The sequence below is a fragment of the Tachypleus tridentatus genome, chromosome 1 (assembly GCF_004210375.1).
Source record: "Tachypleus tridentatus isolate NWPU-2018 chromosome 1, ASM421037v1, whole genome shotgun sequence".
NCBI lineage: Eukaryota > Metazoa > Arthropoda > Merostomata > Xiphosura > Limulidae > Tachypleus > Tachypleus tridentatus.
In genome coordinates, this window is record NC_134825.1 from 133,841,895 (window position 1) to 133,866,695 (window position 24,801).

The window sequence follows — 24,801 nt, forward strand, 5'->3', positions numbered from 1 at the left end:
TAGATACGTTATTACATTTAATCATCCTAAATTATTTTTTCTATTTCCCATTCCCAAACTAGTTCTCTAACACAGTTTTGTAGTTTTAACTTTACAAATGACAAGCAATAATGGTTAGGATAAGCGTGTTAGCTGTTAAACGCAGAGATTAAACTGTGGTTACTTACACTGGTAGTTTGTTTAAACCATAAAAATAAAATTTCTTTTTTTCTACAAATTTTACAGCCGTATATATGTATATATATATATGAATATTATTAATAATATATTTTTCAGTGTACGAAATATTGAAATTCAGAATTTTTTTCTTAAAGAGTAAAATATCATAAACTCACTCAAGATTGTCTGGCTCTTCACATACTTACATTTTCTAGCAATTTCTCTTAATATAATGAAATACTGCAAACAAATCAACACTCATGAACTATATTCACTTCACATTGGTACAAGTAATCAAGCAATCGACTTTTGTTGTTATAGAAACACTAGTGTTTTCATTTGTATGAAAGTTGCATTTTTTTATTTGAGTGAAACACTGTAAAAATAAATACTAAAAATAGTAAGTAAATTGAAACTATTCCGGAATGTTTTCAGACAAACATAATACATACTTAAGTACAGCAGTTTACATTTCTTAACATGTGCTGCTATCTATAAAACATTGCTGACTAAGTTAAAACGTTACAACAAAATTATAATTATTTTAATCTTTTCCAAAACATCAGTCTTAATTCTGTTAAAATAAAATTATCATGAAGCTTTTCCGTTGTTACATGAAAACAGGGGCGTAGCCAGAAATGGTCATGGGGGGGTAGTTTCAGTGCTTGATGGAAGTGCCGCGGGCGCGAAACCATGCTAGGGAGTCCGGAGGCATGCTCCCCCGGAAATTTTATAAATAAAAACATAAAAGAAAAGCCTGAATTATGCATTCTGAGACCGCCTTCTTGGCAAATTTCAGAATGGCACACTGAGGTGTTTGTCTTATTTTTTAAATCATAAATAAATATATAAGCCTATATATATAATATATGACTTAAAGTTATCAGGCTCAGCAAAGTAGGCCTACGGTCCTGTGATCAAAATATAAAATATAGAGTCACTCAAGAGAGTGCAAAACATATGTATAGTGTGTATAATCTGTATTCAAATGTCATGGACAATATATGTTCAGATTCCCTGGATTTCAAGAATGAAATTCATAAATAAACAGAGGATGGCACCGTGGCAGGCTGGCAGCACCATGGCACTAACCTAGCATAATTGGCATCATCTATAGTGAATCATTCACTATAGATGGCGCCAACGGTACTGTGAATGTGACGTTGACAAACAGAAGTTGCGATAAACAATCATTCACTATGTCAAGCCTGAGAAAACAAAAGACACTGCATGGGTTCTTTAAACCCATTCATGAGGCTGAACCTGATCAATCTGCTGCAGCCAATCAGGTTGAATCAGAATTGTCAACTGAATTGTCAGAGTCATCACCGTAGCCTTCCAACAGTGCTGCCACTACCACCTCAGGTCCAGTCTGGGACGTTGGAAATTACACTTCTGATGATATCAGCATTGGTAAACAGGTAAGTCGACTCCTCATTATTTTAATTTTTTATTGAAAATCATGCAAACACTCTGCATAGTTGGCTTTCACAGTGGAGATGGCTACTCTGTAGTCAACATGCAAAGGGTGCTTTCTGTAAGTACTGCTGTCTTTCTGCTCCTGATGGTGCTGGTGTTGGAAGCCAGAAATTAGGACAACTAGTGAAATTTTCATACACAAACTGGAAGAAGGCTGTTGAAGACTTCAAGGCACATGAATTGAAACAGTACTACCAAGACAGTAAAGAAAAAGCTAACAAGTTTCTACAGGTCATAAACACAAGTTTATCTGTGAACTTGCAGCTTGATGCAACTTACAAGTAAGAAATTGAACAGAACCGGCAATATTTAATGCCTATTATTGATACTGTATTGCTGTGTGGGAGACAGGGTTTAGCTTTGAAGGAAAATATGATTCTGGTCCAATGTTTGTTGGTGAAAATTATGAGGAGCCAATCAATAATGATGGGAATTTTCGGGCAATTTTGCGCTGGAGGGCAAAGGGTGATGTCAAGCTTTCAGCAAGCCTTGGGAGTACAAAGAGAAATTCTACGTATCTGAGTCCTCAAATTCAAAATGAAATCATCAATGCCTGTAATACTCATGTTCTTTACGCTTTGGTCAACAGGGTTAATGCTTCAAAGTGTTTCTCAATATTAGCTGATGAAACAACAGATATTTCAGGCATTGAACAGTTTTCGCTGTGTGTTAGATATTAGCATGCCAATGACAACTCTGTTGCAATGAGAGAAGATTTTTTGCAATTTATACCTGTTTATGATGTGACAGACAAAACCTTGGCTGATGTTATCATAACCAATCTGACAAAATATGGTATTGACATGGCTTACCTGCGAGGACAAGGGTACAACGGTGCTATCTCTATGAGTGGGAAATTCAATGGTGTCCAGAGACACATAACTGATAAATTCCCACTTGCACCCTATGTATACTGCAGTGCCCATTCTCTAAACGTGGCAATTTCTGATGCTTGTAAAGAAGTTCTTGTGCGAAATTGCATGGGAGTAATTTCTAGCATTGAAAACTTTCTCAAACACCCAAATGAAAGCACGTTCTGGCTCTTTCGGTGGAGAATAAAGCACCTGAATCGAAAGGAAAAATATTTGAAAGATCTCTGCCCCACCCGGTGGTATGAGAGGCATGACTCAGTTATTGTCTTTCTATAATTAATCCATGCAGTTGCAGAGCCCTTGAGACCATATCAGGTTAGCAAGACAGAGATTCTGCCACGCAAGCCAATCAATTGTTGTCTTCTATAACACAGCCAGAATTCATCATCATTATACTTACCATTGCTAAATTTTTTCCTTTAGTTTACCCCTGTGCAACTTACTGCAGCAACAGAATATTGATTTAGGTGCTGCGATGCATCACGCAGAAATAGTGGAAGATTTAATCCGTTCACTCAGAAATAATACTGTGAATGAATTTAACAACATTTTCTGTGAGACTCAAACTCTGTAATGAGCTTCAAATTGACATCATAATGCTAAGGCAGGCTAAAAGACAGATGTACCGTGCTAACCCACAAACCACTAGCCCTGAGGAATACTTTCGTATTGTTGTATTTGCACCATTTTTATCACTTTCTTTCACAAATATGTGACCGTCCATCCAGTCACAAAACTCTCCTTACAAACTTCATGTGTCTACTACCATCCGGAACTACCACAGAACGGTCAGAACTTACAACACAACAATGTAACCAAATTAAAGAGTTGGTCAATATATACAAGGCTAACATTGACAGCACTTCAGTAGCTGCAGTAGGTGAACTTCAGGTTTGGTACAAATCACTTGCAAACAACAGACAAAAAATGTCATATATGCATATGCAATGTGCAATGCAGAAATGTTCCCAGTCATTTCTAGACTGCTGAAAGTATTTGCCACGCTGCTTGAGTCAACGAGCTCAGTGGAGCGTTCGTTTTAACTCTCAGAAGACTCAAAACGTATTTGAGAAATACCACTACTGAAGATCGATTGAATGGCCTGGCCTCATTATACATTCACCGTGATATTAAAGTTGAACCAAACTGTTTTGTAGATGTCCTGGCAAGAACGAAGAGGCGTTTTAGCCTTTCCTAGATATTTGATTGTATTTCTCTAGTTCTGACAAAACTTGCTTTATTAAAAGTGTTCAATCAGAAATTTGCATTTGACCATTTGTTGTGTGTGAAATTATCTGCGATGCAATCACGGATCTTTATGAAACTTCACAGGTGGCAACTGAACTTGTCTAAAACGTTTGGGTCTATGGGGTCAATTTTCCCATTGTCCTTTTACACTATTTATAAGAAATAAATTTCCTGATCTGAGGCCCACTAAAAATTTACTGCAAATATAACAGAATATTTTGGGGTCATTTTTATACGACCTCTTTTTCCCATAGCGACAAATAAATAATATTAAAAAAACCAATGTCAAAATGCACGCACAAACAAATACTATCCAGAAATGATACATTATGCGGCATGTGAACCGTTTATATACTAGTTGTGTTTCTCTTGGGAGCATTCAATAAGTCTCTCACGTCGCGATTGGTTCAGAGAACTCAATAACCAATAGTTGTTTACATTTATGTAAAATATCATAAAATATTTTGTGAAAAACGTGTACGTGACGTAGAAAAATGGATATCATTTTCGGATTTAGCGTACAGGAATTACAATAGAACATGTGAAGGTTTCAAAACAAAAAAACCCTCACATTTCTGTGTACCAGTAATTATTATACAGTGAAACTAGTTCTATTGGTACTGTCTCTAGTTTAACTACCTCCGATCCCTACTGTCAGATTCCGCCATCACTCCATAATGTATAAGCATGCCATTTAATGTTCAATTTGTTCATGCTCTTTCAGACTAGAAGCAAGTGCATCCATACAACGAAGCCTACAATAGTAACAGCGTTATTACGTTATCTAAAAAGAGTAAAGGAGAACCAAAACACGTTATCTGAAGACTTAAGAGACACAAGCAAGTATCATAAAACTTTGTCTCCAATTTTTATGTTAATATAACAATTTATTTTCGTAAAGTGCCTGAAAACTTTGTAATTATTTTGTGAAAATTCAATATTCGTAATTTGTTTGATATCTCTTTCGACAAGTTTGCATTTTCTCCTCATTTAGCTTTCTGGATCATAGGATGAATCATCAGATAACATACGAATTAGGGTTATCTCTGTGAACCTGCTATTTACTTCAGTCTGTATATTTTGTTTGATTTCAACTGGTCTTTATCCAAGATTAAAACTCCCATACGTCGAAGCAAAAACCATATCTGTTAACACACTTTAAGCAACATAGGTAGAGTAGTTATTATTTTTACCACTTTGCGATGTAAATAATATGATTAATTTGTGCTATGCCTCAAGTGTTTGACCTGTTCCTATGAAACTTGGAGTTTCTCAGTGCCGCTGTGATACCGACATGAAAACAGGAAAGCCAAATGTACGATTTGTTTGTTTGTTTAATCAAGACCGGAGTTTTCTGTTTGCTTGTTTGTTTGTTTAATCAAGACCGGAGTTTTCTGTTTGCTTGTTTGTTTTATATTAAGCACAAAATTACAAAATGGGCTATCTGTGCTCTGCTCACCACAGGTATTGAAATCCGGTGTCTAATGTTGTAAATACGCAGACATACCGCTGTATCATTGAGTGACTGGATATTTCTTCTCTCAAAACTGAACCAATGTGCACGTAAGTTTTGATAAGAAGTATGACACTTGTGTTGAGCGCATCATATATTTTTTAATATGTAGCTTAGCGCTTAACTACAAAAAAAATACGCAGGTAATACCTCACTCTATATTTATTTTGCTCTTTTTATAAATTCACAAACTCTTCCACAGTTTTACATTTCTAGTCAGCATAAGGCTAAACAACAATACTGATTTATGGATAAATCTCTAATATACTACTTTTAACCATTTAGCCCCAGTGGCAAAGCGATATGTCATAAACTTACAACAATAGAAATCGGGTTTCGATACTCGAGGTGGGCAGAGCACAGATACGCCATGTGTAGCTTTGAGTTAAACTTCAAACAATTAATACATAATACATGGGAAATATAAATTATGACATCTTATTGTCTGTATAACAGGAAAAAATGTCCTCCATTGTTACGGCCTGGCATGGTCAGGTGCGTTAAAGCGTTCGACTCGTAATCTAAGGGTCGCGGGTTCGAATTCCCATCGCACCAAACGCCGAGGAGCGTTATAACTGATGATCAATCCCACTATTCGTTGGTAAAAGAGTATCCCAAGAGTTGGCGGTGGGTGGTGAAGACTAGCTGCCTTCTCTCTAGTCTTACACTGCTAAATTATAAAGATATATATATATCTTTTGGCTAAATCTATTCAACACAATTCACTTTAATGAAGACATTTGATTGTCATATCATCCTATCCTCTAAAATTACAATTCTGTAAACTTCAAAAAATGTCATCATCTAATGGATTTCTCGAATCCATTTATAATATTTTATAGTTCATATATTCTGATTAACTCTATTATTACATTTTGTTTCTTGAATAAAATTAATATTTTATTTGTGTGCATTTTTGCATGAAAAGAAATACTAAAGCAGCTATCTACAAATTAAATGGTATTGTAAATGAAATAGCCCTGTAGCATAGTTTCCATTACAAAAGGCTGCAGCGTAAGGTTGCCATATTTTGCCTATTTTCAAAATTCATCTAGTATACAAGAATGGTAGTTATCCAAAACCTGCTTCAACAGTTTGATCGCACATTAATCCGTAATCCGAAGTTGATACATATTCCTTTGTTTTCCAATGCCCTCAAATTAAAAGAACATTCCCCTTTGGAGATTTTAAATCCCCGGCCTGAACACATCTTTATGATCTGAATGTGTGAAAACTTTGCGTCGGTAAGGACTATTACATACCTTTCCCAAAGGCGGTCAGTTTTCAGTGTCATCACTCTACCTACGTAACGCTAAATGTACTTCTGATACATGCCCTTTTGCCGCGAATGTATGCAGATTGTGGTTATCGTAGAATTTGCTGAGTTACATATTCAAAATCATGTTAATATAATGTACTTAATCCTTACAACAGCAAATATGACTGTTTGTTGTTGTTGTTGGTTTTGTATTAATCTGCTATTTACTCCTAACCGTTATTAGTATAAAGTAGTACGGTTTAACTTGCAAAAAATATAAAAATAGATACGTTATTACATTTAATCATCCTAAATTATTTTTTTCTATTTCCCATTCCCAAACTAGTTCTCTAACACAGTTTTGTAGTTTTTCCTCTTTACAAATGACAAGCAATAATGGTTAGGATAAGCGTGTTAGCTGTTAAACGCAGAGATTAAACTGTGGTTACTTACACTGGTAGTTTGTTTAAACCATAAAAATAAAATTTCTTTTTTTCTACAAATTTTACAGCCGTATATATGTATATATATATATGAATATTATTAATAATATATTTTTCAGTGTACGAAATATTGAAATTCAGAATTTTTTTCTTAAAGAGTAAAATATCATAAACTCACTCAAGATTGTCTGGCTCTTCACATACTTACATTTTCTAGCAATTTCTCTTAATATAATGAAATACTGCAAACAAATCAACACTCATGAACTATATTCACTTCACATTGGTACAAGTAATCAAGCAATCGACTTTTGTTGTTATAGAAACACTAGTGTTTTCATTTGTATGAAAGTTGCATTTTTTTATTTGAGTGAAACACTGTAAAAAATAAATACTAAAAATAGTAAGTAAATTGAAACTATTCCGGAATGTTTTCAGACAAACATAATACATACTTAAGTACAGCAGTTTACATTTCTTAACATGTGCTGCTATCTATAAAACATTGCTGACTAAGTTAAAACGTTACAACAAAATTATAATTATTTTAATCTTTTCCAAAACATCAGTCTTAATTCTGTTAAAATAAAATTATCATGAAGCTTTTCCGTTGTTACATGAAAACAGGGGCGTAGCCAGAAATGGTCATGGGGGGGGGTAGTTTCAGTGCTTGATGGAAGTGCCGCGGGCGCGAAACCATGCTAGGGGAGTCCGGAGGCATGCTCCCCCGGAAATTTTTTAAATAAAAACATAAAAGAAAAGCCTGAATTATGCATTCTGAGACCGCCTTCTTGGCAAATTTCAGAATGGCACACTGAGGTGTTTGTCTTATTTTTAAATCATAAATAAATATATAAGCCTATATATATAATATATGACTTAAAGTTATCAGGCTCAGCAAAGTAGGCCTACGGTCCTGTGATCAAAATATAAAATATAGAGTCACTCAAGAGAGTGCAAAACATATGTATAGTGTGTATAATCTGTATTCAAATGTCATGGACAATATATGTTCAGATTCCTGGATTTCAAGAATGAAATTCATAAATAAACAGAGGATGGCACCGTGGCAGGCTGGCAGCACCATGGCACTAACCTAGCATAATTGGCATCATCTATAGTGAATCATTCACTATAGATGGCGCCAACGGTACTGTGAATGTGACGTTGACAAACAGAAGTTGCGATAAACAATCATTCACTATGTCAAGCCTGAGAAAACAAAAGACACTGCATGGGTTCTTTAAACCCATTCATGAGGCTGAACCTGATCAATCTGCTGCAGCCAATCAGGTTGAATCAGAATTGTCAACTGAATTGTCAGAGTCATCACCGTAGCCTTCCAACAGTGCTGCCACTACCACCTCAGGTCCAGTCTGGGACGTTGGAAATTACACTTCTGATGATATCAGCATTGGTAAACAGGTAAGTCGACTCCTCATTATTTTAATTTTTTATTGAAAATCATGCAAACACTCTGCATAGTTGGCTTTCACAGTGGAGATGGCTACTCTGTAGTCAACATGCAAAGGGTGCTTTCTGTAAGTACTGCTGTCTTTCTGCTCCTGATGGTGCTGGTGTTGGAAGCCAGAAATTAGGACAACTAGTGAAATTTTCATACACAAACTGGAAGAAGGCTGTTGAAGACTTCAAGGCACATGAATTGAAACAGTACTACCAAGACAGTAAAGAAAAAGCTAACAAGTTTCTACAGGTCATAAACACAAGTTTATCTGTGAACTTGCAGCTTGATGCAACTTACAAGTAAGAAATTGAACAGAACCGGCAATATTTAATGCCTATTATTGATACTGTATTGCTGTGTGGGAGACAGGGTTTAGCTTTGAAGGGAAAATATGATTCTGGTCCAATGTTTGTTGGTGAAAATTATGAGGAGCCAATCAATAATGATGGGAATTTTCGGGCAATTTTGCGCTGGAGGGCAAAGGGTGATGTCAAGCTTTCAGCAAGCCTTGGGAGTACAAAGAGAAATTCTACGTATCTGAGTCCTCAAATTCAAAATGAAATCATCAATGCCTGTAATACTCATGTTCTTTACGCTTTGGTCAACAGGGTTAATGCTTCAAAGTGTTTCTCAATATTAGCTGATGAAACAACAGATATTTCAGGCATTGAACAGTTTTCGCTGTGTGTTAGATATTAGCATGCCAATGACAACTCTGTTGCAATGAGAGAAGATTTTTTGCAATTTATACCTGTTTATGATGTGACAGACAAAACCTTGGCTGATGTTATCATAACCAATCTGACAAAATATGGTATTGACATGGCTTACCTGCGAGGACAAGGGTACAACGGTGCTATCTCTATGAGTGGGAAATTCAATGGTGTCCAGAGACACATAACTGATAAATTCCCACTTGCACCCTATGTATACTGCAGTGCCCATTCTCTAAACGTGGCAATTTCTGATGCTTGTAAAGAAGTTCTTGTGCGAAATTGCATGGGAGTAATTTCTAGCATTGAAAACTTTCTCAAACACCCAAATGAAAGCACGTTCTGGCTCTTTCGGTGGAGAATAAAGCACCTGAATCGAAAGGAAAAATATTTGAAAGATCTCTGCCCCACCCGGTGGTATGAGAGGCATGACTCAGTTATTGTCTTTCTATAATTAATCCATGCAGTTGCAGAGCCCTTGAGACCATATCAGGTTAGCAAGACAGAGATTCTGCCACGCAAGCCAATCAATTGTTGTCTTCTATAACACAGCCAGAATTCATCATCATTATACTTACCATTGCTAAATTTTTTCCTTTAGTTTACCCCTGTGCAACTTACTGCAGCAACAGAATATTGATTTAGGTGCTGCGATGCATCACGCAGAAATAGTGGAAGATTTAATCCGTTCACTCAGAAATAATACTGTGAATGAATTTAACAACATTTTCTGTGAGACTCAAACTCTGTAATGAGCTTCAAATTGACATCATAATGCTAAGGCAGGCTAAAAGACAGATGTACCGTGCTAACCCACAAACCACTAGCCCTGAGGAATACTTTCGTATTGTTGTATTTGCACCATTTTTTATCACTTTCTTTCACAAATATGTGACCGTCCATCCAGTCACAAAACTCTCCTTACAAACTTCATGTGTCTACTACCATCCGGAACTACCACAGAACGGTCAGAACTTACAACACAACAATGTAACCAAATTAAAGAGTTGGTCAATATATACAAGGCTAACATTGACAGCACTTCAGTAGCTGCAGTAGGTGAACTTCAGGTTTGGTACAAATCACTTGCAAACAACAGACAAAAAATGTCATATATGCATATGCAATGTGCAATGCAGAAATGTTCCCAGTCATTTCTAGACTGCTGAAAGTATTTGCCACGCTGCTTGAGTCAACGAGCTCAGTGGAGCGTTCGTTTTAACTCTCAGAAGACTCAAAACGTATTTGAGAAATACCACTACTGAAGATCGATTGAATGGCCTGGCCTCATTATACATTCACCGTGATATTAAAGTTGAACCAAACTGTTTTGTAGATGTCCTGGCAAGAACGAAGAGGCGTTTTAGCCTTTCCTAGATATTTGATTGTATTTCTCTAGTTCTGACAAAACTTGCTTTATTAAAAGTGTTCAATCAGAAATTTGCATTTGACCATTTGTTGTGTGTGAAATTATCTGCGATGCAATCACGGATCTTTATGAAACTTCACAGGTGGCAACTGAACTTGTCTAAAACGTTTGGGTCTATGGGGTCAATTTTCCCCATTGTCCTTTTACACTATTTATAAGAAATAAATTTCCTGATCTGAGGCCCACTAAAAATTTACTGCAAATATAACAGAATATTTTGGGGTCATTTTTATACGACCTCTTTTTCCCATAGCGACAAATAAATAATATTAAAAAAACCAATGTCAAAATGCACGCACAAACAAATACTATCCAGAAATGATACATTATGCGGCATGTGAACCGTTTATATACTAGTTGTGTTTCTCTTGGGAGCATTCAATAAGTCTCTCACGTCGCGATTGGTTCAGAGAACTCAATAACCAATAGTTGTTTACATTTATGTAAAATATCATAAAATATTTTGTGAAAAACGTGTACGTGACGTAGAAAAATGGATATCATTTTCGGATTTAGCGTACAGGAATTACAATAGAACATGTGAAGGTTTCAAAACAAAAAAACCCTCACATTTCTGTGTACCAGTAATTATTATACAGTGAAACTAGTTCTATTGGTACTGTCTCTAGTTTAACTACCTCCGATCCCTACTGTCAGATTCCGCCATCACTCCATAATGTATAAGCATGCCATTTAATGTTCAATTTGTTCATGCTCTTTCAGACTAGAAGCAAGTGCATCCATACAACGAAGCCTACAATAGTAACAGCGTTATTACGTTATCTAAAAAGAGTAAAGGAGAACCAAAACACGTTATCTGAAGACTTAAGAGACACAAGCAAGTATCATAAAACTTTGTCTCCAATTTTTATGTTAATATAACAATTTATTTTCGTAAAGTGCCTGAAAACTTTGTAATTATTTTGTGAAAATTCAATATTCGTAATTTGTTTGATATCTCTTTCGACAAGTTTGCATTTTCTCCTCATTTAGCTTTCTGGATCATAGGATGAATCATCAGATAACATACGAATTAGGGTTATCTCTGTGAACCTGCTATTTACTTCAGTCTGTATATTTTGTTTGATTTCAACTGGTCTTTATCCAAGATTAAAACTCCCATACGTCGAAGCAAAAACCATATCTGTTAACACACTTTAAGCAACATAGGTAGAGTAGTTATTATTTTTACCACTTTGCGATGTAAATAATATGATTAATTTGTGCTATGCCTCAAGTGTTTGACCTGTTCCTATGAAACTTGGAGTTTCTCAGTGCCGCTGTGATACCGACATGAAAACAGGAAAGCCAAATGTACGATTTGTTTGTTTGTTTAATCAAGACCGGAGTTTTCTGTTTGCTTGTTTGTTTGTTTAATCAAGACCGGAGTTTTCTGTTTGCTTGTTTGTTTTATATTAAGCACAAAATTACAAAATGGGCTATCTGTGCTCTGCTCACCACAGGTATTGAAATCCGGTGTCTAATGTTGTAAATACGCAGACATACCGCTGTATCATTGAGTGACTGGATATTTCTTCTCTCAAAACTGAACCAATGTGCACGTAAGTTTTGATAAGAAGTATGACACTTGTGTTGAGCGCATCATATATTTTTTAATATGTAGCTTAGCGCTTAACTACAAAAAATACGCAGGTAATACCTCACTCTATATTTATTTTGCTCTTTTTTATAAATTCACAAACTCTTCCACAGTTTTACATTTCTAGTCAGCATAAGGCTAAACAACAATACTGATTTATGGATAAATCTCTAATATACTACTTTTAACCATTTAGCCCCAGTGGCAAAGCGATATGTCATAAACTTACAACAATAGAAATCGGGTTTCGATACTCGAGGTGGGCAGAGCACAGATACGCCATGTGTAGCTTTGAGTTAAACTTCAAACAATTAATACATAATACATGGGAAATATAAATTATGACATCTTATTGTCTGTATAACAGGAAAAAATGTCCTCCATTGTTACGGCCTGGCATGGTCAGGTGCGTTAAAGCGTTCGACTCGTAATCTAAGGGTCGCGGGTTCGAATTCCCATCGCACCAAACGCCGAGGAGCGTTATAACTGATGATCAATCCCACTATTCGTTGGTAAAAGAGTATCCCAAGAGTTGGCGGTGGGTGGTGAAGACTAGCTGCCTTCTCTCTAGTCTTACACTGCTAAATTATAAAGATATATATATATCTTTTGGCTAAATCTATTCAACACAATTCACTTTAATGAAGACATTTGATTGTCATATCATCCTATCCTCTAAAATTACAATTCTGTAAACTTCAAAAAATGTCATCATCTAATGGATTTCTCGAATCCATTTATAATATTTTATAGTTCATATATTCTGATTAACTCTATTATTACATTTTGTTTCTTGAATAAAATTAATATTTTATTTGTGTGCATTTTTGCATGAAAAGAAATACTAAAGCAGCTATCTACAAATTAAATGGTATTGTAAATGAAATAGCCCTGTAGCATAGTTTCCATTACAAAAGGCTGCAGCGTAAGGTTGCCATATTTTGCCTATTTTCAAAAATTCATCTAGTATACAAGAATGGTAGTTATCCAAAACCTGCTTCAACAGTTTGATCGCACATTAATCCGTAATCCGAAGTTGATACATATTCCTTTGTTTTCCAATGCCCTCAAATTAAAAGAACATTCCCCTTTGGAGATTTTAAATCCCCGGCCTGAACACATCTTTATGATCTGAATGTGTGAAAACTTTGCGTCGGTAAGGACTATTACATACCTTTCCCAAAGGCGGTCAGTTTTCAGTGTCATCACTCTACCTACGTAACGCTAAATGTACTTCTGATACATGCCCTTTTGCCGCGAATGTATGCAGATTGTGGTTATCGTAGAATTTGCTGAGTTACATATTCAAAATCATGTTAATATAATGTACTTAATCCTTACAACAGCAAATATGACTGTTTGTTGTTGTTGTTGTTTTGTATTAATCTGCTATTTACTCCTAACCGTTATTAGTATAAAGTAGTACGGTTTAACTTGCAAAAAATATAAAAATAGATACGTTATTACATTTAATCATCCTAAATTATTTTTTCTATTTCCCATTCCCAAACTAGTTCTCTAACACAGTTTTGTAGTTTTTCCTCTTTACAAATGACAAGCAATAATGGTTAGGATAAGCGTGTTAGCTGTTAAACGCAGAGATTAAACTGTGGTTACTTACACTGGTAGTTTGTTTAAACCATAAAAATAAAATTTCTTTTTTCTACAAATTTTACAGCCGTATATATGTATATATATATATGAATATTATTAATAATATATTTTTCAGTGTACGAAATATTGAAATTCAGAATTTTTTTCTTAAAGAGTAAAATATCATAAACTCACTCAAGATTGTCTGGCTCTTCACATACTTACATTTTCTAGCAATTTCTCTTAATATAATGAAATACTGCAAACAAATCAACACTCATGAACTATATTCACTTCACATTGGTACAAGTAATCAAGCAATCGACTTTTGTTGTTATAGAAACACTAGTGTTTTCATTTGTATGAAAGTTGCATTTTTTTATTTGAGTGAAACACTGTAAAAATAAATACTAAAAATAGTAAGTAAATTGAAACTATTCCGGAATGTTTTCAGACAAACATAATACATACTTAAGTACAGCAGTTTACATTTCTTAACATGTGCTGCTATCTATAAAACATTGCTGACTAAGTTAAAACGTTACAACAAAATTATAATTATTTTAATCTTTTCCAAAACATCAGTCTTAATTCTGTTAAAATAAAATTATCATGAAGCTTTTCCGTTGTTACATGAAAACAGGGGCGTAGCCAGAAATGGTCATGGGGGGGGTAGTTTCAGTGCTTGATGGAAGTGCCGCGGGCGCGAAACCATGCTAGGGAGTCCGGAGGCATGCTCCCCGGAAATTTTAAATAAAAACATAAAAGAAAAGCCTGAATTATGCATTCTGAGACCGCCTTCTTGGCAAATTTCAGAATGGCGCACTGAGGTGTTTGTCTTATTTTTAAATCATAAATAAATATATAAGCCTATATATATAATATATGACTTAAAGTTATCAGGCTCAGCAAAGTAGGCCTACGGTCCTGTGATCAAAATATAAAATATAGAGTCACTCAAGAGAGTGCAAAACATATGTATAGTGTGTATAATCTGTATTCAAATGTCATGGACAATATATGTTCAGATTCCTGGATTTCAAGAATGAAATTCATAAATAAACAGAGGATGGCACCGTGGCAGGCTGGCAGCACCATGGCACTAACCTAGCATAATTGGCATCATCTATAGTGAATCATTCACTATAGATGGCGCCAACGGTACTGTGAATGTGACGTTGACAAACAGAAGTTGCGATAAACAATCATTCACTATGTCAAGCCTGAGAAAACAAAAGACACTGCATGGGTTCTTTAAACCCATTCATGAGGCTGAACCTGATCAATCTGCTGCAGCCAATCAGGTTGAATCAGAATTGTCAACTGAATTGTCAGAGTCATCACCGTAGCCTTCCAACAGTGCTGCCACTACCACCTCAGGTCCAGTCTGGGACGTTGGAAATTACACTTCTGATGATATCAGCATTGGTAAACAGGTAAGTCGACTCCTCATTATTTTAATTTTTTATTGAAAATCATGCAAACACTCTGCATAGTTGGCTTTCACAGTGGAGATGGCTACTCTGTAGTCAACATGCAAAGGGTGCTTTCTGTAAGTACTGCTGTCTTTCTGCTCCTGATGGTGCTGGTGTTGGAAGCCAGAAATTAGGACAACTAGTGAAATTTTCATACACAAACTGGAAGAAGGCTGTTGAAGACTTCAAGGCACATGAATTGAAACAGTACTACCAAGACAGTAAAGAAAAAGCTAACAAGTTTCTACAGGTCATAAACACAAGTTTATCTGTGAACTTGCAGCTTGATGCAACTTACAAGTAAGAAATTGAACAGAACCGGCAATATTTAATGCCTATTATTGATACTGTATTGCTGTGTGGGAGACAGGGTTTAGCTTTGAAGGAAAATATGATTCTGGTCCAATGTTTGTTGGTGAAAATTATGAGGAGCCAATCAATAATGATGGGAATTTTCGGGCAATTTTGCGCTGGAGGGCAAAGGGTGATGTCAAGCTTTCAGCAAGCCTTGGGAGTACAAAGAGAAATTCTACGTATCTGAGTCCTCAAATTCAAAATGAAATCATCAATGCCTGTAATACTCATGTTCTTTACGCTTTGGTCAACAGGGTTAATGCTTCAAAGTGTTTCTCAATATTAGCTGATGAAACAACAGATATTTCAGGCATTGAACAGTTTTCGCTGTGTGTTAGATATTAGCATGCCAATGACAACTCTGTTGCAATGAGAGAAGATTTTTGCAATTTATACCTGTTTATGATGTGACAGACAAAACCTTGGCTGATGTTATCATAACCAATCTGACAAAATATGGTATTGACATGGCTTACCTGCGAGGACAAGGGTACAACGGTGCTATCTCTATGAGTGGGAAATTCAATGGTGTCCAGAGACACATAACTGATAAATTCCCACTTGCACCCTATGTATACTGCAGTGCCCATTCTCTAAACGTGGCAATTTCTGATGCTTGTAAAGAAGTTCTTGTGCGAAATTGCATGGGAGTAATTTCTAGCATTGAAAACTTTCTCAAACACCCAAATGAAAGCACGTTCTGGCTCTTTCGGTGGAGAATAAAGCACCTGAATCGAAAGGAAAAATATTTGAAAGATCTCTGCCCCACCCGGTGGTATGAGAGGCATGACTCAGTTATTGTCTTTCTATAATTAATCCATGCAGTTGCAGAGCCCTTGAGACCATATCAGGTTAGCAAGACAGAGATTCTGCCACGCAAGCCAATCAATTGTTGTCTTCTATAACACAGCCAGAATTCATCATCATTATACTTACCATTGCTAAATTTTTTCCTTTAGTTTACCCCTGTGCAACTTACTGCAGCAACAGAATATTGATTTAGGTGCTGCGATGCATCACGCAGAAATAGTGGAAGATTTAATCCGTTCACTCAGAAATAATACTGTGAATGAATTTAACAACATTTTCTGTGAGACTCAAACTCTGTAATGAGCTTCAAATTGACATCATAATGCTAAGGCAGGCTAAAAGACAGATGTACCGTGCTAACCCACAAACCACTAGCCCTGAGGAATACTTTCGTATTGTTGTATTTGCACCATTTTTTATCACTTTCTTTCACAAATATGTGACCGTCCATCCAGTCACAAAACTCTCCTTACAAACTTCATGTGTCTACTACCATCCGGAACTACCACAGAACGGTCAGAACTTACAACACAACAATGTAACCAAATTAAAGAGTTGGTCAATATATACAAGGCTAACATTGACAGCACTTCAGTAGCTGCAGTAGGTGAACTTCAGGTTTGGTACAAATCACTTGCAAACAACAGACAAAAAAATGTCATATATGCATATGCAATGTGCAATGCAGAAATGTTCCCAGTCATTTCTAGACTGCTGAAAGTATTTGCCACGCTGCTTGAGTCAACGAGCTCAGTGGAGCGTTCGTTTTAACTCTCAGAAGACTCAAAACGTATTTGAGAAATACCACTACTGAAGATCGATTGAATGGCCTGGCCTCATTATACATTCACCGTGATATTAAAGTTGAACCAAACTGTTTTGTAGATGTCCTGGCAAGAACGAAGAGGCGTTTTAGCCTTTCCTAGATATTTGATTGTATTTCTCTAGTTCTGACAAAACTTGCTTTATTAAAAGTGTTCAATCAGAAATTTGCATTTGACCATTTGTTGTGTGTGAAATTATCTGCGATGCAATCACGGATCTTTATGAAACTTCACAGGTGGCAACTGAACTTGTCTAAAACGTTTGGGTCTATGGGGTCAATTTTCCCATTGTCCTTTTACACTATTTATAAGAAATAAATTTCCTGATCTGAGGCCCACTAAAAATTTACTGCAAATATAACAGAATATTTTGGGGTCATTTTTATACGACCTCTTTTTCCCATAGCGACAAATAAATAATATTAAAAAAACCAATGTCAAAATGCACGCACAAACAAATACTATCCAGAAATGATACATTATGCGGCATGTGAACCGTTTATATACTAGTTGTGTTTCTCTTGGGAGCATTCAATAAGTCTCTCACGTCGCGATTGGTTCAGAGAACTCAATAACCAATAGTTGTTTACATTTATGTAAAATATCATAAAATATTTTGTGAAAAACGTGTACGTGACGTAGAAAAATGGATATCATTTTCGGATTTAGCGTACAGGAATTACAATAGAACATGTGAAGGTTTCAAAACAAAAAACCCTCACATTTCTGTGTACCAGTAATTATTATACAGTGAAACTAGTTCTATTGGTACTGTCTCTAGTTTAACTACCTCCGATCCCTACTGTCAGATTCCGCCATCACTCCATAATGTATAAGCATGCCATTTAATGTTCAATTTGTTCATGCTCTTTCAGACTAGAAGCAAGTGCATCCATACAACGAAGCCTACAATAGTAACAGCGTTATTACGTTATCTAAAAAAGAGTAAAGGAGAACCAAAACACGTTATCTGAAGACTTAAGAGACACAAGCAAGTATCATAAAACTTTGTCTCCAATTTTATGTTAATATAACAATTTATTTTCGTAAAGTGCCTGAAAACTTTGTAATTATTTTGTGAAAATTCAATATTCGTAATTTGTTTGATATCTCTTTCGACAAGTTTGCATTTTCTCCTCATTTAGCTTTCTGGATCATAGGATGAATCATCAGATAACATACGAATTAGGGTTATCTCTGTGAACCTGCTATTTACTTCAGTCTGTATATTTTGTTTGATTTCAACTGGTCTTTATCCAAGATTAAAACTCCCATACGTCGAAGCAAAAACCATATCTGTTAACACACTTTAAGCAACATAGGTAGAGTAGTTATTATTTTTACCACTTTGCGATGTAAATAATATGATTAATTTGTGCTATGCCTCAAGTGTTTGACCTGTTCCTATGAAACTTGGAGTTTCTCAGTGCCGCTGTGATACCGACATGAAAACAGGAAAGCCAAATGTACGATTTGTTTGTTTGTTTAATCAAGACCGGAGTTTTCTGTTTGCTTGTTTGTTTGTTTAATCAAGACCGGAGTTTTCTGTTTGCTTGTTTGTTTTATATTAAGCACAAAATTACAAAATGGGCTATCTGTGCTCTGCTCACCACAGGTATTGAAATCCGGTGTCTAATGTTGTAAATACGCAGACATACCGCTGTATCATTGAGTGACTGGATATTTCTTCTCTCAAAACTGAACCAATGTGCACGTAAGTTTTGATAAGAAGTATGACACTTGTGTTGAGCGCATCATATATTTTTTAATATGTAGCTTAGCGCTTAACTACAAAAAATACGCAGGTAATACCTCACTCTATATTTATTTTGCTCTTTTTTATAAATTCACAAACTCTTCCACAGTTTTACATTTCTAGTCAGCATAAGGCTAAACAACAATACTGATTTATGGATAAATCTCTAATATACTACTTTAACCATTTAGCCCCAGTGGCAAAGCGATATGTCATAAACTTACAACAATAGAAATCGGGTTTCGATACTCGAGGTGGGCAGAGCACAGATACGCCATGTGTAGCTTTGAGTTAAACTTCAAACAATTAATACATAATACATGGGAAATATAAATTATGACATCTTATTGTCTGTATAACAGGAAAAAATGTCCTCCATTGTTACGGCCTGGCATGGTCAGGTGCGTTAAAGCGTTCGACTCGTAATCTAAGGGTCGCGGGTTCGAATTCCCATCGCACCAAACGCCGAGGAGCGTTATAACTGATGATCAATCCCACTATTCGTTGGTAAAAGAGTATCCCAAGAGTTGGCGGTGGGTGGTGAAGACTAGCTGCCTTCTCTCTAGTCTTACACTGCTAAATTATAAAGATATATATATATCTTTTGGCTAAATCTATTCAACACAATTCACTTTAATGAAGACATTTGATTGTCATATCATCCTATCCTCTAAAATTACAATTCTGTAAACTTCAAAAATGTCATCATCTAATGGATTTCTCGAATCCATTTATAATATTTTATAGTTCATATATTCTGATTAACTCTATTATTACATTTTGTTTCTTGAATAAAATTAATATTTTATTTGTGTGCATTTTTGCATGAAAAGAAATACTAAAGCAGCTATCTACAAATTAAATGGTATTGTAAATGAAATAGCCCTGTAGCATAGTTTCCATTACAAAAGGCTGCAGCGTAAGGTTGCCATATTTTGCCTATTTTCAAAAATTCATCTAGTATACAAGAATGGTAGTTATCCAAAACCTGCTTCAACAGTTTGATCGCACATTAATCCGTAATCCGAAGTTGATACATATTCCTTTGTTTTCCAATGCCCTCAAATTAAAAGAACATTCCCCTTTGGAGATTTTAAATCCCCGGCCTGAACACATCTTTATGATCTGAATGTGTGAAAACTTTGCGTCGGTAAGGACTATTACATACCTTTCCCAAAGGCGGTCAGTTTTCAGTGTCATCACTCTACCTACGTAACGCTAAATGTACTTCTGATACATGCCCTTTTGCCGCGAATGTATGCAGATTGTGGTTATCGTAGAATTTGCTGAGTTACATATTCAAAATCATGTTAATATAATGTACTTAATCCTTACAACAGCAAATATGACTGTTTGTTGTTGTTGTTTTGTATTAATCTGCTATTTACTCCTAACCGTTATTAGTATAAAGTAGTACGGTTTAACTTGCAAAAAATATAAAAATAGATACGTTATTACATTTAATCATCCTAAATTATTTTTTTCTATTTCCCATTCCCAAACTAGTTCTCTAACACAGTTTTGTAGTTTTTCCTCTTTACAAATGACAAGCAATAATGGTTAGGATAAGCGTGTTAGCTGTTAAACGCAGAGATTAAACTGTGGTTACTTACACTGGTAGTTTGTTTAAACCATAAAAATAAAATTTCTTTTTTTCTACAAATTTTACAGCCGTATATATGTATATATATATATGAATATTATTAATAATATATTTTTCAGTGTACGAAATATTGAAATTCAGAATTTTTTTCTTAAAGAGTAAAATATCATAAACTCACTCAAGATTGTCTGGCTCTTCACATACTTACATTTTCTAGCAATTTCTCTTAATATAATGAAATACTGCAAACAAATCAACACTCATGAACTATATTCACTTCACATTGGTACAAGTAATCAAGCAATCGACTTTTGTTGTTATAGAAACACTAGTGTTTTCATTTGTATGAAAGTTGCATTTTTTTATTTGAGTGAAACACTGTAAAAATAAATACTAAAAATAGTAAGTAAATTGAAACTATTCCGGAATGTTTTCAGACAAACATAATACATACTTAAGTACAGCAGTTTACATTTCTTAACATGTGCTGCTATCTATAAAACATTGCTGACTAAGTTAAAACGTTACAACAAAATTATAATTATTTTAATCTTTTCCAAAACATCAGTCTTAATTCTGTTAAAATAAAATTATCATGAAGCTTTTCCGTTGTTACATGAAAACAGGGGCGTAGCCAGAAATGGTCATGGGGGGGTAGTTTCAGTGCTTGATGGAAGTGCCGCGGGCGCGAAACCATGCTAGGGGAGTCCGGAGGCATGCTCCCCCGGAAATTTTTTAAATAAAAACATAAAAGAAAAGCCTGAATTATGCATTCTGAGACCGCCTTCTTGGCAAATTTCAGAATGGCGCACTGAGGTGTTTGTCTTATTTTTTAAATCATAAATAAATATATAAGCCTATATATATAATATATGACTTAAAGTTATCAGGCTCAGCAAAGTAGGCCTACGGTCCTGTGATCAAAATATAAAATATAGAGTCACTCAAGAGAGTGCAAAACATATGTATAGTGTGTATAATCTGTATTCAAATGTCATGGACAATATATGTTCAGATTCCCTGGATTTCAAGAATGAAATTCATAAATAAACAGAGGATGGCACCGTGGCAGGCTGGCAGCACCATGGCACTAACCTAGCATAATTGGCATCATCTATAGTGAATCATTCACTATAGATGGCGCCAACGGTACTGTGAATGTGACGTTGACAAACAGAAGTTGCGATAAACAATCATTCACTATGTCAAGCCTGAGAAAACAAAAGACACTGCATGGGTTCTTTAAACCCATTCATGAGGCTGAACCTGATCAATCTGCTGCAGCCAATCAGGTTGAATCAGAATTGTCAACTGAATTGTCAGAGTCATCACCGTAGCCTTCCAACAGTGCTGCCACTACCACCTCAGGTCCAGTCTGGGACGTTGGAAATTACACTTCTGATGATATCAGCATTGGTAAACAGGTAAGTCGACTCCTCATTATTTTAATTTTTATTGAAAATCATGCAAACACTCTGCATAGTTGGCTTTCACAGTGGAGATGGCTACTCTGTAGTCAACATGCAAAGGGTGCTTTCTGTAAGTACTGCTGTCTTTCTGCTCCTGATGGTGCTGGTGTTGGAAGCCAGAAATTAGGACAACTAGTGAAATTTTCATACACAAACTGGAAGAAGGCTGTTGAAGACTTCAAGGCACATGAATTGAAACAGTACTACCAAGACAGTAAAGAAAAGCTAACAAGTTTCTACAGGTCATAAACACAAGTTTATCTGTGAACTTGCAGCTTGATGCAACTTACAAGTAAGAAATTGAACAGAACCGGCAATATTTAATGCCTATTATTGATACTGTATTGCTGTGTGGGAGACAGGGTTTAGCTTTGAAGGAAAATATGATTCTGGTCCAATGTTTGTTGGTGAAAATTATGAGGAGCCAATCAATAATGATGGGAATTTTCGGGCAATTTTGCGCTGGAGGGCAAGGGTGATGTCAAGCTTTCAGCAAGCCTTGGGAGTACAAAGAGAAATTCTACGTATCTGAGTCCTCAAATTCAAAATGAAATCATCAATGCCTGTAATACTCATGTTCTTTACGCTTTGGTCAACAGGGTTAATGCTTCAAAGTGTTTCTCAATATTAGCTGATGAAACAACAGATATTTCAGGCATTGAACAGTTTTCGCTGTGTGTTAGATATTAGCATGCCAATGACAACTCTGTTGCAATGAGAGAAGATTTTTTGCAATTTATACCTGTTTATGATGTGACAGACAAAACCTTGGCTGATGTTATCATAACCAATCTGACAAAATATGGTATTGACATGGCTTACCTGCGAGGACAAGGGTACAACGGTGCTATCTCTATGAGTGGGAAATTCAATGGTGTCCAGAGACACATAACTGATAAATTCCCACTTGCACCCTATGTATACTGCAGTGCCCATTCTCTAAACGTGGCAATTTCTGATGCTTGTAAAGAAGTTCTTGTGCGAAATTGCATGGGAGTAATTTCTAGCATTGAAAACTTTCTCAAACACCCAAATGAAAGCACGTTCTGGCTCTTTCGGTGGAGAATAAAGCACCTGAATCGAAAAGAAAAATATTTGAAAGATCTCTGCCCCACCCGGTGGTATGAGAGGCATGACTCAGTTATTGTCTTTCTATAATTAATCCATGCAGTTGCAGAGCCCTTGAGACCATATCAGGTTAGCAAGACAGAGATTCTGCCACGCAAGCCAATCAATTGTTGTCTTCTATAACACAGCCAGAATTCATCATCATTATACTTACCATTGCTAAATTTTTTCCTTTAGTTTACCTCTGTGCAACTTACTGCAGCAACAGAATATTGATTTAGGTGCTGCGATGCATCACGCAGAAATAGTGGAAGATTTAATCCGTTCACTCAGAAATAATACTGTGAATGAATTTAACAACATTTTCTGTGAGACTCAAACTCTGTAATGAGCTTCAAATTGACATCATAATGCTAAGGCAGGCTAAAAGACAGATGTACCGTGCTAACCCACAAACCACTAGCCCTGAGGAATACTTTCGTATTGTTGTATTTGCACCATTTTTTATCACTTTCTTTCACAAATATGTGACCGTCCATCCAGTCACAAAACTCTCCTTACAAACTTCATGTGTCTACTACCATCCGGAACTACCACAGAACGGTCAGAACTTACAACACAACAATGTAACCAAATTAAAGAGTTGGTCAATATATACAAGGCTAACATTGACAGCACTTCAGTAGCTGCAGTAGGTGAACTTCAGGTTTGGTACAAATCACTTGCAAACAACAGACAAAAAAATGTCATATATGCATATGCAATGTGCAATGCAGAAATGTTCCCAGTCATTTCTAGACTGCTGAAAGTATTTGCCACGCTGCTTGAGTCAACGAGCTCAGTGGAGCGTTCGTTTTAACTCTCAGAAGACTCAAAACGTATTTGAGAAATACCACTACTGAAGATCGATTGAATGGCCTGGCCTCATTATACATTCACCGTGATATTAAAGTTGAACCAAACTGTTTTGTAGATGTCCTGGCAAGAACGAACAGGCGTTTTAGCCTTTCCTAGATATTTGATTGTATTTCTCTAGTTCTGACAAAACTTGCTTTATTAAAAGTGTTCAATCAGAAATTTGCATTTGACCATTTGTTGTGTGTGAAATTATCTGCGATGCAATCACGGATCTTTATGAAACTTCACAGGTGGCAACTGAACTTGTCTAAAACGTTTGGGTCTATGGGGTCAATTTTCCCCATTGTCCTTTTACACTATTTATAAGAAATAAATTTCCTGATCTGAGGCCCACTAAAAATTTACTGCAAATATAACAGAATATTTTGGGGTCATTTTTATACGACCTCTTTTTTCCCATAGCGACAAATAAATAATATTAAAAAAACCAATGTCAAAATGGACGCACAAACAAATACTATCCAGAAATGATACATTATGCGGCATGTGAACCGTTTATATACTAGTTGTGTTTCTCTTGGGAGCATTCAATAAGTCTCTCACGTCGCGATTGGTTCAGAGAACTCAATAACCAATAGTTGTTTACATTTATGTAAAATATCATAAAATATTTTGTGAAAAACGTGTACGTGACGTAGAAAAATGGATATCATTTTCGGATTTAGCGTACAGGAATTACAATAGAACATGTGAAGGTTTCAAAACAAAAAAAACCCTCACATTTCTGTGTACCAGTAATTATTATACAGTGA

At 35.7% G+C, this 24,801-nt stretch overlaps 1 protein-coding gene across 1 annotated transcript in view; it reads right to left on the reverse strand.

Annotated features, from left to right (window-relative positions):
• LOC143224745 (domesticated amidase effector 2-like) overlaps positions 1 to 24,801 on the reverse strand; it is a 32,425-nt gene that overhangs the window by 4,698 nt on the left and 2,926 nt on the right. The gene's annotated exons all lie outside the window — the stretch shown is intronic.